General features: G+C 34.1%; 1 long non-coding RNA gene across 1 annotated transcript; it reads right to left on the bottom strand.

The window, feature by feature from the left end:
* Positions 1-11,804: 11,804 nt before the first annotated feature.
* LOC141483742 (uncharacterized) lies at positions 11,805-13,874 on the bottom strand. The gene is made up of 2 exons (XR_012466260.1): positions 11,900-13,874; positions 11,805-11,846 (listed from the first exon to the last, which is right to left on the bottom strand). It is a non-coding gene; the product is annotated as an uncharacterized lncRNA (long non-coding RNA).
* Positions 13,875-14,782: the final 908 nt, after the last annotated feature.

The following is a 14,782-nucleotide window of genomic DNA, read 5'->3' as shown; positions in this document are numbered from 1 at the left end:
TGTCAGTTCTCTTATTCATACAATCAGATTCATTAATTTCAAGGAAAAGTTGTTTGGAAATATTTTTTTCTGTATGTAAAACTTTGATATTAGAGTAATTTGGTTTATGTCCTGTTTCTATAGAATGTTGCGCTAATGCATATGATTTCTTATTAAGCTTTACATCACTTTTATGTGAAGTTATTGTATCTTTAAGAATTCTAAATGTTGTTCCAATATAATCCAATTCACAATTGTTACAAGGAATGTTATAAATCACATTTGACTTTTTTGTAGTATCCGTTTCATCTTTCAATGACATTTGTCATTTGTCAAACCCACAAAAAAAATCGTATACATGTATACAATCGTATACACTCATTTTTACTGCCCTGAAGAAGCTTCCCATTAGAAGCGAAAGCTTGGCAAAGTAAAGCAGAGTTTGATTTTTTGACTGAGAGACCCTGTTAATCCATTTTACCATTCATATATATATATATATATATATATATATATATATATATATATATATATATATATATATATATAGACACGTGTCTATAGTTTGCCACTTTCTTGAGTGCTATGTCCGATATTAACTTCTGTTTCTATATATATACATTCAGCTTCAGCTTTGGAGCCATTTTCAAGAATCACATGACTCAAGGACGAGGTCGCAATCTTCCTTGCCCACTAATCTCGTCACTAGCTCTATGCTTGCTGTGTTCAGCTCTATTAAAGGGGAGCTATTGGAAAGTAGGTTGCACTATATCGTTTACTTGAATTTACACCTATATTTTTCGGAACATTCTTTTGAAGGAATTTATAAGAACAAAACTTTGCTGAGTCAGACGTTTATTAGACACTCTGTATGTTGCTAGCTATTTTACAACTTTCGTTCGAGACATTTTTAATTCGAATAAAGAAGCATCCCTCGTCCACTCACGTATCGCTTATACACCGTTTCAAACAGAAAATTACTTTTTTCGGTTAGTTGATTCATTGACTATATCAGAAAGTATCCGCACGTCGTACAAAGTCCAATTTAGAATAAGGCGGTATTCATTGTAATGGCAAAAATGTTCGTAAAAACACTTTCGTAACAATTTGTAAATTGTTGAACCATTATAATTCTTTTCTCATCATCTACACTACACTCAGGAATAACTAATCTACCAACCGTCTTTTCCATTCACAGCCATGCATTCATAATACGATGTCCGAATGAAAAACGAGGCTAAGAATTTCTCTGAGAAATGCTTTTAAGCATGGCCGTAAAGGGTATTTCTCCATTGTCGAAAGAATGATGTGGCTTTCCCCGAGAGACTTTAACAGACGAATTTTCTGATTGATCACGAAAATATCTGGCAAAAATAAAATTCATATGAAATATGTACTCGCCAGTAATAGTTTTTATTTATCCATTCACTTTCAAAAGAAAAACAGTATTTTTTTGTGAAGTTTATATTTTTTGAAATGTCAAATTGAATGTTTTTTGAACTTCTCTGAGTTTTTTCCTATCACAATCTAAAAAAGAAATACACTCTGACAGTCTAAGTCCGGTACTGAAAATATAGATGGATAAATTGCAAATAGGAAGCATGGGCGGATGAATTCAATGACGCACAATGGTTTCGATTTGGCTTTCTATTGTATATTATACCAATAAATAAACCAATCAGAACACAGACTACAGAGAGGATGCAACTACCAGAAAAGTTTTAGCAGAAGGTTACGCACATACGAATTTAAATTATGGAATCGTTTACGGGTTGTTGAAAGGAATCGAGTACCTATATTTTATCATACTGAGTCATACATCCTTCGTGAAAGAAGTATACTGATTATAACTTACGGAAACTTCAAAATACCTAGCGCTTTCTCGTCATAAAAGTCTTTTTTACGATAAATGCTGGACTCTGCCAAGATGGATATACTTTTCCTGAATGCAATGACGCGCATTTCGCTACAGCAATAATTCTCGAATACAAATTTAAGTTTCTAGATTTATAAGGAAAGTGGTGTGATACTCGATACCTATTAAATATTGGATTCGACTAAAATTTTTTACTCGTTCCGTTTATTACCATTTCAATGCTAGACATTTGTCCGAGAAAAGGAAGAGAATAGTTAACTATTTAAATATCATTTTTAATGTTCTCAATAGGATATATTGAGGTTTCAGAACATCAAAATATATCATTTGAGTTATATTGTATCCGAATTTTCCATGTATTTTTGATGAAATACCCCATTCTTCCATTCTCAACTTTCATAGATTTATAGTAACAAATATTTATTAATTGAGAATTTTGCTATTCAATGCTTGTCACATAACTCAAGTTAACTGCTCAAAGGAACAATCTCTGATAAAGAGATAAACACATAAGGTTTCCATTTTCTTCAAATTCCAATTTACACATTTCAGTTCATTTTGAAATACCATATGCAGAGTAGTATAATCTCACCGGTCCAGAGTGAGATCTCAGATATCAAAAGAGGAAAGAACAGAATTTTGATAAAGTGGACTGAGAATTAGAAAAAAATTGTCTCAGAATATTTCCGTGGTCATATCAGAAAAATAAATACTCCAAAAAAGACCGAATGTGAGGCAATGAGAACTAAATACCCAGGAGTGTTTGACAATAAGGACTGGTTGAAACTCAAAGTATTTACATAAAATATTTATTACCGCTCCTCGAAGTGGGGAGTCGGAAAACTAGACGGGACCAGAGCAGACGTCAGTGGAGAGCCAGAGGCCTCTATTGATGTGAACCACTGCAAAAATGTAAGCCCCCATGTAAATATAACTTCTTCAGACCTCGAATGCTACATGTCCTTGGCTGAAGAACGCCCCCTACTTGAAAGAAATATTTCAAGAATCCCCTGTGTAATTAACTCCATAAGTCTTTCGGCCCTGATAGATACTGAAGATTCCAGCAACTTCATTCAGGCCAATATGGACTTGACTAGGCTTCCCAACCCGGCCACAGTGTTCATGGGTTGTGAGAGCAACGTGAGCCAAATTCTAGGCCAAGTTACACTGGAAGTGGATATCGAAGAAAGGAAGTTCCAAATTAAGTTTACCGTGTTGTCCCAATTCCAAGAGAAGGTCATTTTTGGCCACGATTGACGTAGGCCGGGGATCAATTTATTTTGGTCAAACCCCGCGCTTATGCCTCTATTTTGAGGCTGATCATGCGCAACAAAGACCCCTTAGGACTGTTAGTCCTTTACAGTTAGAGGACTTCCATCTTTCGGAAGAGACCAAAGAGAAAATACTGGCAGTGATCAATCAGTTTTCCGATGTGTTCGAGGAGACGATTCGCCAACCCCAAACCAAAGCTGTAGTACACAGAATCCGCGTCCGTGAAGAGCGACAGTAGATGAACATTGTATGTTCTGGCTCACCGGGAGTGGGGCTAACCTATCAGCGTCATCGAAATCGACGCAGGATGGAACGAGTATCGTAGCGATTTAGGCGTGAAACTCCGCCCCTCGGCCCCCTTGGTACTCCACCTAACCTATCAGCTCCCTTAGTACTACGCCCTCGGCCCCCTTAGTACTCCACATCACCGCTCAGGCCCCCTTGCGACTCTTTCTCACCCCTCAGCCCCCTTGTTACGTTTCAGTCAGGTGATTTTAATTAAAAAAAGTTTATAGTTATGAGATTCGAACCTGGATCGTCCGCGCGTTAACATTGTTCTTAGCCTCTACACCAACGTAAGATATTGAAGGTAACTGCGAATGTTGGGTATTTACAGCGTTAGTTTTGTCGGGACCGAAATTGACTCATTCATTATACTCGACAGCATTTTTTTTGATTTCCGTAGACTGTAATCATCATTATCATATTGAAGATAAGAAAATATACTTAGATTTGGGAAATGATTAATATTTCATGTAAAGATGTGTATGTGTGTGTAAGAGCGAGAGACGCGTGTGACGTAATCCATGCAAAGAGAGATGGAGATGGTATCGAGATTTACCGGTTGCTGGCGCAAGCAGGTGTTGCCGATTGTACAATAAATCGTTGTTTATGGGGCAATGTAGCGTTGCCGGTTTTGAAATTAATCGAGAACGACTCGATGAAAATTAGAAGCGCGAAAGTGATATATTAATAATAATGAATCAGATTCAAGAAAAAACATTACAGATTAATGAGGCTGTATCGTTCCAAAGTGTGATCCCTCAATGTTACAAGGTATCTCAAAATACATCACTGAAAACAAACGTGGCGTCAAAGTGTACAGGGTGCGTCAAAAAACATTATTTAAGAAAAAACATAACAGTTCCACGAGGCTGTAAGTTTTCATCGTGCGATCCCTCAATGTGTACAAGGTATCTCGACATACATCATTGAAAAACAAATATGACGTCGAAGTGTACAGGGTTCTTCAAAATATATAATTTGAGGAAAAAAAACATGTCGATTCAAAATATGATACTAATGTGTATACAGGGCGTTTCAAAATACATCATTTGTCGATTCAACAGAAGTCTGACGTTCCAACATGTCGGAAGTCTCGTATCTTTGTTAACCAAGTTAGCATCATCAGGAGAAGAAGGAGATGACACCAAAGGTGTCGAAGAGTTACGTATTGCGGAGTTAACATTCGAAAATGGGGAAAGCGACCGTTTTACAAACGTTTCGACTGTTTTGCGTGACACCGTTTTTGCGTGCGACCGTTTTCCGTGCGTTTTCGATCGTTTTTCGTGCGTTTTCAATCGTTTTTCGTGCGTTTTCGACCGTTTTCCGTACGTTTATTCGTTATCGTTTCATCGTTATTGTCGTGACGGTTTTTCGTGTTTCAATATGACAGTAATTTATCATTTAACGCGTTTCGATAACCAAGTAATCATCATCAGGAAATGATTAAAGTCCATGCTTTGTCATATGAAGATTCATTTTGCGAATTTTCAGACTCTTGAACGGAACCTTGTGGAACACTCAACCTAACTTCTGTTACAGAGTAGTGTCGGCCAGCTAATCGGAATGTAGAAATCAAATATTGCTTGATTGATTGTGCTAGATAAAATTGAACTGGAGAATGTGGGTCTAATAATAATAGTGATAAAACAATAAAATCTTGAAAGTGACGTAGTCAGCGTGGGAGGTGGTGGCGTGTGTGATAATTTGTGAAAATTAATGAGTTATTACAAGAAATGATAGCACAACTGTCAGAAGGGCTCTAAGTTGTATATTCGCTAATAATGATCGGATCATCGCGTACAGCACGTCAAATGAAAGGATAAGAAATGCAGAATTCATCGACGAAGAAAAATCGAAGATGGCGCAACATGTCATAGAGGCACTAAGCCAAATCTTTGACAACGATAGTTGAATCTCAACGTGCAGTACATCAAATGGAAGGGAAACGAATACAGAGTGTACCGACAGAGAAAAAACAAAGATGGCGTAACGAATATAATATCCAACGACTAATGTGGAATAGCATAGGAAGAATTGCAAATTCAACAAAAATCACTGAAAAAACTTGGAATAGAAAAATGTTGGGTTATCAACAACTATAAGTTTAGATGTCAAAAAACATAGTCAATCATTTAACGAAGCCAAAAGGACCTCTTAACCTATTTTCGCTATACTAGACGCAGGTCGATGTGGGTACTCATTTCAAATGATTTAATGTGTAGACTATGAAAAATATAATATCGAGCGCCTAATGTGAAATAGCATAGGAAGAATTGCAAAGAGAATCATTGAAAAAACTTCGGATCGTCACGTACATCATGTCAAATGGAAGAAGAAGAATTGCAGAATTCATCGACAACGAAAAAAAAAATATGGTGCAACATGTCAGAAGGGCACTAACCCACATCTTCATTAATGATAGCTGAATCTCAACGTGCAGCACATCAAATGAAAGGGAAACGAATGCAGAATCCATCGACAGAGAAAAAGCAAATCTGACGCAACATGTCAGAAGGGCATAAAGCCACATTTTCGTTAACAATTGTCGAATCGTCACGTACAGCACGTCAAATGAAAGGAAAAGAAATACAAAATTCATCGACAGACAAAAAACAAAGATGGCGCAATATGTCAGAGTGACTCTAAGCAACATCTTTGTTATTGATAGTTGGATCTCAACGTGCAGCACATCAAATGAAAGGGAAACGAATGCAGAATTCATCGACAGAGAAAAAAAACGGAAACGATGCCAAGAAGGCACAAAGTTTTATCTTCACTAATAATAGGCGTATCATCACATGTAGTACTTCAAATAAAATGGGGAAGAAAGCAGAATTTATGTGTTTGTTGCGCTATTTAAATCCAAGGTGACATGGATCAATGTCAACGCTGAATATGCATCTAACAAAGACTCTTTGATTTTCTTTTGTTTCATTTCAGAATATGTAATCACTAATTTTTATATTCATACCCAAGGTGACATTGATCACTGCCAATGCCGAATCTGCATCCGGAGATACGCAGTTCTCAAAGCGACGAGACAAAGGCTCTTTGTTTCATTTTAAAATATGTCATCACTTATTTTACTATAAATACGTCATGCATGGCGAAATGAGTTAGTTGCATCCGTTGAAAGTGATACCAGTGACAAGTGCACCGATTCTATTTGAAAATAAGTGTTTTAGGTTTGACTTTTTCCTCAGATGAATTTATTCAAATGTAATTTTATTGAAAATTGGTGAGAATTGTTGAATCATTTGATTTCCAAAATTTTTCTCGATATATATATATATATATATATATATATATATATATATATATATATATATATATATATATATATATATATATATATATATATATATATGTAAACGGTCATTTGTCAGCCCGTAGAATATACGATGTGAACTCTGGTCAGCCCTCGGAAACGTCGGTCGTCCCGGTTTCGGGCTCACCAACGTTTCCCACTGTATATAGTGTTTTTTGGACATGTTATCATGTGAAATGACGTTTAGCAAATTTTCGGTAGGGCCGACCATTACACCATATACACATAGCTGATACACCACCTACTTTCACAAAACTTCGCCAGGAGGCGTGGCTGTGTAATTGTATACACCTGATGTGAATAGTGTCTTTGTGAGCCCAGGTTTATACGAACACTTTCAATGGATAGCATGTTGGTCAGCCCACAATCGGGCAACGCTGCACTTGCATTTCATGATTCTAACTAGATTGTCGTGGTGCAGAAATTTGATAATAGAAATGGAAAATTTTTTGAGAGATGTAGAATTTTATGAAAAAGTTCCTGTTTTGTATGTTTTTTGTACAAGCGTTCGTGTGCGTGCATCACCCTATATCTATACAAGCAATTTAGATCAGGAATTGTTTCGCATATAAAAGTTTTATCAGAGCTTCGTAACATATTCACTTGTAGAAAAATGCTTGATCTGAACTCATACTTTCCCACATTCGACTACTTACCCGAAATCAGCTTTTTCGGATAACGGTGTCGAGTACGGAAATGTACTGTTTCCGTTCTAGTTAGGATAATAATAATATAATTACTAACAGTGCGTTATTCCATTTAGCTTGTCGAAGCAATTTTAACCTCTGCACTATCTCAGATACAAAAATTTGAATATGTTATAAGTTGAAAATATCAATATAGTGTTCGGAATCACACGTTAAAATGTAAGACCTCGTTAATCTATAGCTAGTACAAGTTTATACTTCTGAGGGTTGTCGTTCGTAGGGGTGCGACAGACATATTTTAAACCGTTTCCTGTTTGTATTTTCAAATGTAGATTTTCAAATTCTAATTATTTCGCATGGGCGCCTCAACAGAAATCGCGTTGTGTAAATCAATTTTAGACATTAAGCAGGAAACTTCGGATTTGACTTTGAAATTGTAGATTTGAAAACCTGACTGCACAAAAATAATCGAAGTGTGACTGAGTAGAAATGAGTAGATGAAAAATGACATTTTTTTCACAAACGAAAAATCTAAAATGTGATGAATGATCTGGTAATGAATTTATTGAGAAATGAATAGTGAATATCCAGAATGTCTACAGTTTCAATAAATTCTATATAAAAATCCGCAGCAGCACTACGGATTTCCGATATATAATTTAGTTCAAAAATTAGGTAAAAATCGCACTAAGTATGTTTTCTATGACGAAACGAAATTCTGAGTGACTAGCATAAGGTAAGATATAATTTGTGAAACAGATATTAGTAATAAGTTTCAATTCTCTTTTTCTTAGCAATAGTTTTTTCGAAAACTCCCTTTCAGTTTTTGGAGGTATGATGTTGTTCAGGTTGAACATAATGAAGTGGAGATTAAACCAATGTTTTTTTATTATGTTGACTGTTCATGACGATGAATACGTCATATCATCATCAATTATAACCTGCAGCAAACATTTCAATCAAAATAAAAAAGACTTGGAATATTTCAGCACAGAAAAAATTTGATCAGGTTGAATAAACATTTATTTGAATGGAGTATTTTTCTTCAATTTGAGAACTGCTGACAAAAATTGTTCGGTAAACTAATAAACACGTAGTATGAAAATATAACATAATTTCTAATGAAATGAAACTACAACATGGGTAAAAAAATATCAAATGGAAAATATTAATATTATTTCTTCTTTCTATAACAACAGTGAACGTATTCTTTGATTGCAGCCCAGTTTCTATTTTTTAATAATGATGAATATTTCTTTTCCTTATATTTTAGATACAAACAAGAACTCAATTCAATTCTAGCACTTCTTTTTTTTTTCGGAGCGAAAAACTTTTTGACTATATTTCGTTTTGCTCCTTAGACCAAGTTTGTTTTTGAGAAAGTTTTATTGTTTTCAAAACTGTGCGTGTCTGATGATCTGAAATGAGATCAGTGTGTTGAAAAACTCTATCAAGATATCAAACGGGTTGAAAATGGATCCAAAAATGAATGATAAAAATAAAAAATGGAAGGACGATACTGAAAAGTGATTTGACTCATTTCCAACCTATACTCAGAGATACGGATGATTCCAAAACTGCTCAAAATATAAATAATTGATTGCTTATAGGGAATTTTTTTCAAAAGGAGCCACGTTCAATATCTCCATAAATAAGACAGTAATGTAAATTTCCCGAAACACCTAATTTTTGTGAAATAATATAAGGTATCGCTAAGATGCGTACACACTCCTCTTCAAAATATCAAACAAAATAACCCCATATATGCCAGGAATTCAACGATGATTTTTCAGGGTTGATTTCTAATTTACTGTGAAGAAGGACCTTGAAGTATAAGTGAACGACTTTTTAGATTAATTGACACAATCTCTCACAAAAACGTATACAACAATTATTTCTATTGTCAAGTTCCTAACAGAAAACAACTTTTGTCGCGTTGAATTATATCTGTCGGATTTTTGGCAAAGTTTCTCACACAAAACACTTCAAAATACTTTCTAAAACTCACAGCCAAAAATGTTCCACTAAACAGTTTTATAAAAACGCGACACGTGTTTCGCCATACAATGGCTTCCTCGGGCGTATCTTTATCTACTATATTTTACAAATTTAATGCTTGGTATACCTAATTTTAAAATTTAAAGTACCTACATTTCAGGTACTTGAGTTTGTAATGGATTAAATGACCTGAGCTTATGTCCCAGTCCCCACATTTGAAAAATATTCAGTAACGGTTATTCAATTCTAATTGATCATTTAGTTAGTTACCCGAATTCTTGAATCTATTGATTGCTTGACATTTTAGAAGATTGAATTTCAAACTCTTCTCTTCTAAATATAACATGTCATATTCATGACTGAACTCATGTACTTCTGCTAAAAGGTGGTTTGCAAATGTGAAATTGGTCTTTCTATTCACAAAATTACATCTAAGCTTTTAATTCTTTGGAAAATAATCTCCCTGTTTGGCCATTATACAGTTTTGGGCAAGAGCCACAACTCAGCTGATATACTCATGATCTATCCGATACCGAAGTTTTGTCTTTATTGATTTTTAATAAATGCACTTACACTATTATTCGGACTATTACTATTTCTGTGAGCTAAGTTTACGCAGTCTTTCTTCAAAAAAACATTATTGGTTGGTTCAGCCAAAAATGACAATGTCTCATAACTGACGTTAACGCATCTTGAATTTGGGTAGATATGGTCCATGGCTTGCTTTTGTAGTTTTTGTTTGATTTGTTTGATCAAACTCAGCTCTCTCTGGAAATTATTCAATAGTCTATGAAGAATATTATTGAATGCAGCAACTTTATGCTGGTAAGAGTGCGTAGAGGAATTATGTATGATAATGTCCGTGTAAGATGGTTTGTGGAAAATTGCAAATTCATGTTCATTGTTATTTTTTGTAAAGGTTGAGTCAAGGTAATTTAATGAATTATTTACCTTCCTCTCAGTGGTAAATTTTATTGACGGGTGGATGGAATTGACATATTCAACGAACTTGCCTACTTGCTTTTCTGTAATGATTTCATTATTCACTAGTGATAAATGGATATCGTAATGCTTGAAGAAATACATGCATAATGAATATTTAATACAACAGTCCTGAACAAACTGTAACGTCTATTTGATAAAAAAAAATTGATGAGCTTCCGTGAAGTATCATATTTATTCTAATACTTGCTACTTTCTACACACATTCACATCAAATCGATATACCAAATTTGGAACATCCATTCGAACTAAAAATGAAAACACAGGAAAATAATATTTCATTTGAGTTAGGAATTGGAAAACAGTGAATTACTTAAAATTAAGTAGATTCTATGATATTTATTTGTAATCGTCATATTCCTATATATTCTCTAATTATTCTCTAAGTATACCAAAATATTGGCAAGCCAATTAACAAAATAGCATTAGGACCATTGCAAAGATCGTAACGGTTCTCAAAGAGTTTCGCGCCAAAATAGTTAACGCGTGTCAAACAATTGCAGATTTCGTAGGAATAGTGAAACTTTAATGAAATGAATAAAAACACTTTTGTCTAATTACCTATATTTGATTTTATTTATATGACCGTTTTCGGGTTTGACCCCATTACCAAGTATTACCTTACCTATAAATTTCGTCGCCGCTGATATATACCATTATTTTTTGAAGAGAAATTTTGATGATCATAATATCCTCCATTTCATAAATTTATTATCGGATGAAAAGTGCAATTTTCTGTACTTCACTGAATTTGACTTCGATACTAAATTTTCCCATTTTCATGATGTTTTTCTTCAAGCTTTTGATATATCCTTTCCTAAACAGTTTCAAAAAATTGAACAAAATCAAAATTCAAGTAGACACAAACCATGGATCACTAAGGATATCGTTGAAGAAGGTATATTACACAGAGATATTTATAATTTGAACAAGAGCCAAACCAATGTACATTTATTGGGTCAATATAAGCAACTCTTAAAAAATCATAGACAAAAAATTGTGCTCTCAAAAAGTCAATACTTTAATAATCAATTCCTCAAGGCTCAACATAAATCTGAAGCTGCCTGGTCTATCATCAGGAAAAATACTATTATAAACGATTCATCTAAGACATTGGCGATGGTGTACTTGTTGACGATGGTCCCGGTATATCTCAAGCATTTAGTAGTTATTTTGTCGATTCAGTGGAGTCATTAGTAAAAAATACTGCACCTGGTGGCATTGAAAATCGTTGTGTAAAAACTGAGAGTCTTTTCCTCTATCCAATAGATGAAACTGAACTCGTGGGAATAATTAAATTCGCATGTTCGAAAAATTCCAGTGGGGTTGATGAATTGCCAGGCAATGTTTTAATGAAGGCTGCTTTGAAAATAATGGAACCTCTGATTTATCTAATCAATTTATCTTTCTCTGAAGGTATTTTTCCTTCCCGACTTAAGCAAGCAATGGTCGTCCCAGTCTATAAAAAAAGCGATAAGCATGTAATGTCGAACTACAGAGGTATTGCTTTACTATCTCCATTTTCGAAAATATTTGAAGAATCATATCAAAACTTGTGTCCTTTTTAAATAAATACAATATCGTATCTGACAACCAATATGGGTTTCAAGTGGGCTTGTCAACCCAGGATGCCATCCTTTCTCTACATAATCATATATTATCAAACTTCGACAACGATGAAAAATCACTTAGTGTTCATCATGGTCTTCTTCTTGATGAACTGTTTGGCATGGGCGTTCGTGGTCCAAGTCTGAAATGGATTGAAACCTATTCAACTGGTCGTACACAGGTTGTTAAAGTTAGGCTTCAGACTGGGTCATTTTTCTCTGAATTTCGAACAGATGTGCCCCAAGGTAGTGTTTTGGGGCCTACACTATTTATTTTATTTGTTAATGACCTTTCAGAAATTAATCATCCACAGTGCTCTATACAATTTGCTGATGACACATCTTTTACTGTCAGTGGTTCGGAATGTGAAACATTGTCAGTAAGAGCAAATGATGCTGTATTCAACATGCAAAATTATTGTTCTAAGAATGGCTTGATTCTAAATAATCTTAAAACCAACACCATTTTCTTTACAATTCAGGAAACTGATTGTAGTGTATTGGTTAGGTCTGAGATTAAAAATATTGAACAGGTAAACTATAAAAAATTTTTAGGAGTTTTTATTGATTCCCAACTCAATTGGAATCATCATGTTGATTTCATACTGAAGCAATTAGCGACACACATTGTTTCGTTATATGGAATCTGCGTAATTTTGTGTCTATTGAAATTCTTAAAAGTTACTATTATGCATATATTTACTCTGCCCTCAATTACTGTATTATTTGTTTTGGCAACTGCAATAGAATCAGTGTCTTATTAATTTTCCAGAAAAAAAATATTAGAACAATTTGTTTTAAAAAAAACTCGATTCCTGTAAACCACTATTTGCAAAGTTGAATATATTAACTGTTACTTTCATGTATATTTTTAATTGCGTAATCTACGTTAAATCAAATTGCTTCAAGTTTTAGAACAGAAATGATACATGTCTTCTTTCGGGCTTCACCCTGAGAAAAAACTATAACATTTTAATTCCTAGTCATAAGTTAGCCAAGGTGACTAATGGACCTCATATCATGTCAAAAAAACTGTACAACAAGCTCCCAATATCCATTAAAAAATAACTAGTGTAAAGCTCTCTAAACAAAAAGTTCGGAAAGTATTATGTGAAAAGGTATTTTATTCGCTTGATGAATTTTTTCAGTCTGATTTGGAATTTTAAATTTTAATTTTTGTACCCCTTTTATGGTCTGAATGTTATGTAATATATCATATAATTATGTTGTTTTATGATTGTGACCTCATTGTAATTGTACTGAGTTATGTGATTTTTTCCATGCCGTCCCTAGGTCTACGGAAATAAAGATTTTTGATTTGATTTGAAGTATTAAAAAAAAACCTAATAATGCGGGGTCAAACCCGAAACTGGTCGTATACATAAAATCAACTAGTGGTACTTAGACAAAAGTGTTTTTATTCATTTCATTAAAGTGATCATGAATTACCACAAAATAAACAAGTAATCAATCATACATAATACAGAAACTATATGAAACATAAATAGTCAATAGTAACGGCATCTTTTTCTTTTCCTAATATATTTTTTCCGGTAAACTAACACATAGTTTACCTCTGAAAAACTGGATTTGCCAGGATTTTAAAAACACTTGATACCCTCACGATGAAATCCAATGATACACTGAAATGGATCGCGTTCCTGGTCAGCCCTTTGATGTGGCAGCATTGTAGGGCTGACCAAGATGCTCTTCATATAGCGATTTGTATAACTATGGGCTGACCAACAGCATGGGGCTGACAAAGGTTTAAAGGATATGTAAAATTTTTATTTTCAGAAAAAATCTACCCCTCTGATGGGCCTATTGATAAAATCATACCACTGAAGAGTATTCCGAAAAGTATATACCTAAATATATTCGGGAAGTGCTGAGTGGACCAACGCCCCGTTCATATACCGGGCTCACCAATATGCAATGAACAAATATATATATATATATATATATATATATATATATATATATATATATATATATATGTTGGATTTTTGTTGGATATGTCAAATGTTTTACATATCATGGTTTGTTTGAGATAGTATTCGCATATTTTGTGAATCAAAACATAAAGCTTTCATTTTTCATTTTTCACAGATGGATTTACAAAAGTTGAATGCAAGTTCGGTCGTGAAGAGAAAGCCAAGTATCAAAGTAGGAGATTTGCCTGTGGAGATGTTGCAGAGAATATTCACTGTCAAAATCGTGAAAGGAGAATTTGGTGAGGCAGTCTGGTTAGATTTGGGAGATAAAGTATCATTTCTGCCCCACCGAGTGACGGAGGCATATCGCCTTCACTTACAAGAATTTTCATCAGGAAAATACGCTATTGTGTTCAAAGGGTTGATGGACATTGAAAAACCGAATCGTGTCGTTTCATTTGAAATTGTACGAAATTAAGGTTAGTACTGTTTCCAATTTTTTTTCCATTTAATATGCAAAGAGTTTGTGGTTGTATACGGTACTTTTCTTTTGGCTTTAAAATTCTCATTCATAGATATCATCTGCATAAAGTAGTGTTTTCATACAATATTTCCTCTCCATTTAGTACGTGCAGAATATATGTTTCAAATTCATTATTTTGAATGAAACTTGATTTTTTTTATTTTCATTATAAGTGTAGCAATCACTTCATGAAAGACATTACGTTCTCCGTTGACGAAAGTATATTTTTAGTGTACGTTTGTACTGAAAATCGAATTTATTTCAGAATGATACATCATCAACGTGTCAGTATCAGTCAGAGTCATCTCAACAACAACATTCAAAACCGTCA

Source organism: Leptinotarsa decemlineata, unplaced genomic scaffold, assembly GCF_025532065.1.
Source record: "Leptinotarsa decemlineata unplaced genomic scaffold, Ldec_3_MD MMD2_tig00004067_RagTag_RagTag, whole genome shotgun sequence".
In the NCBI taxonomy this organism is placed as follows: domain Eukaryota; kingdom Metazoa; phylum Arthropoda; class Insecta; order Coleoptera; family Chrysomelidae; genus Leptinotarsa; species Leptinotarsa decemlineata.
Note: the sequence above shows the minus strand (reverse complement) of the source record. Positions and strands in the feature narration are given on the sequence as shown.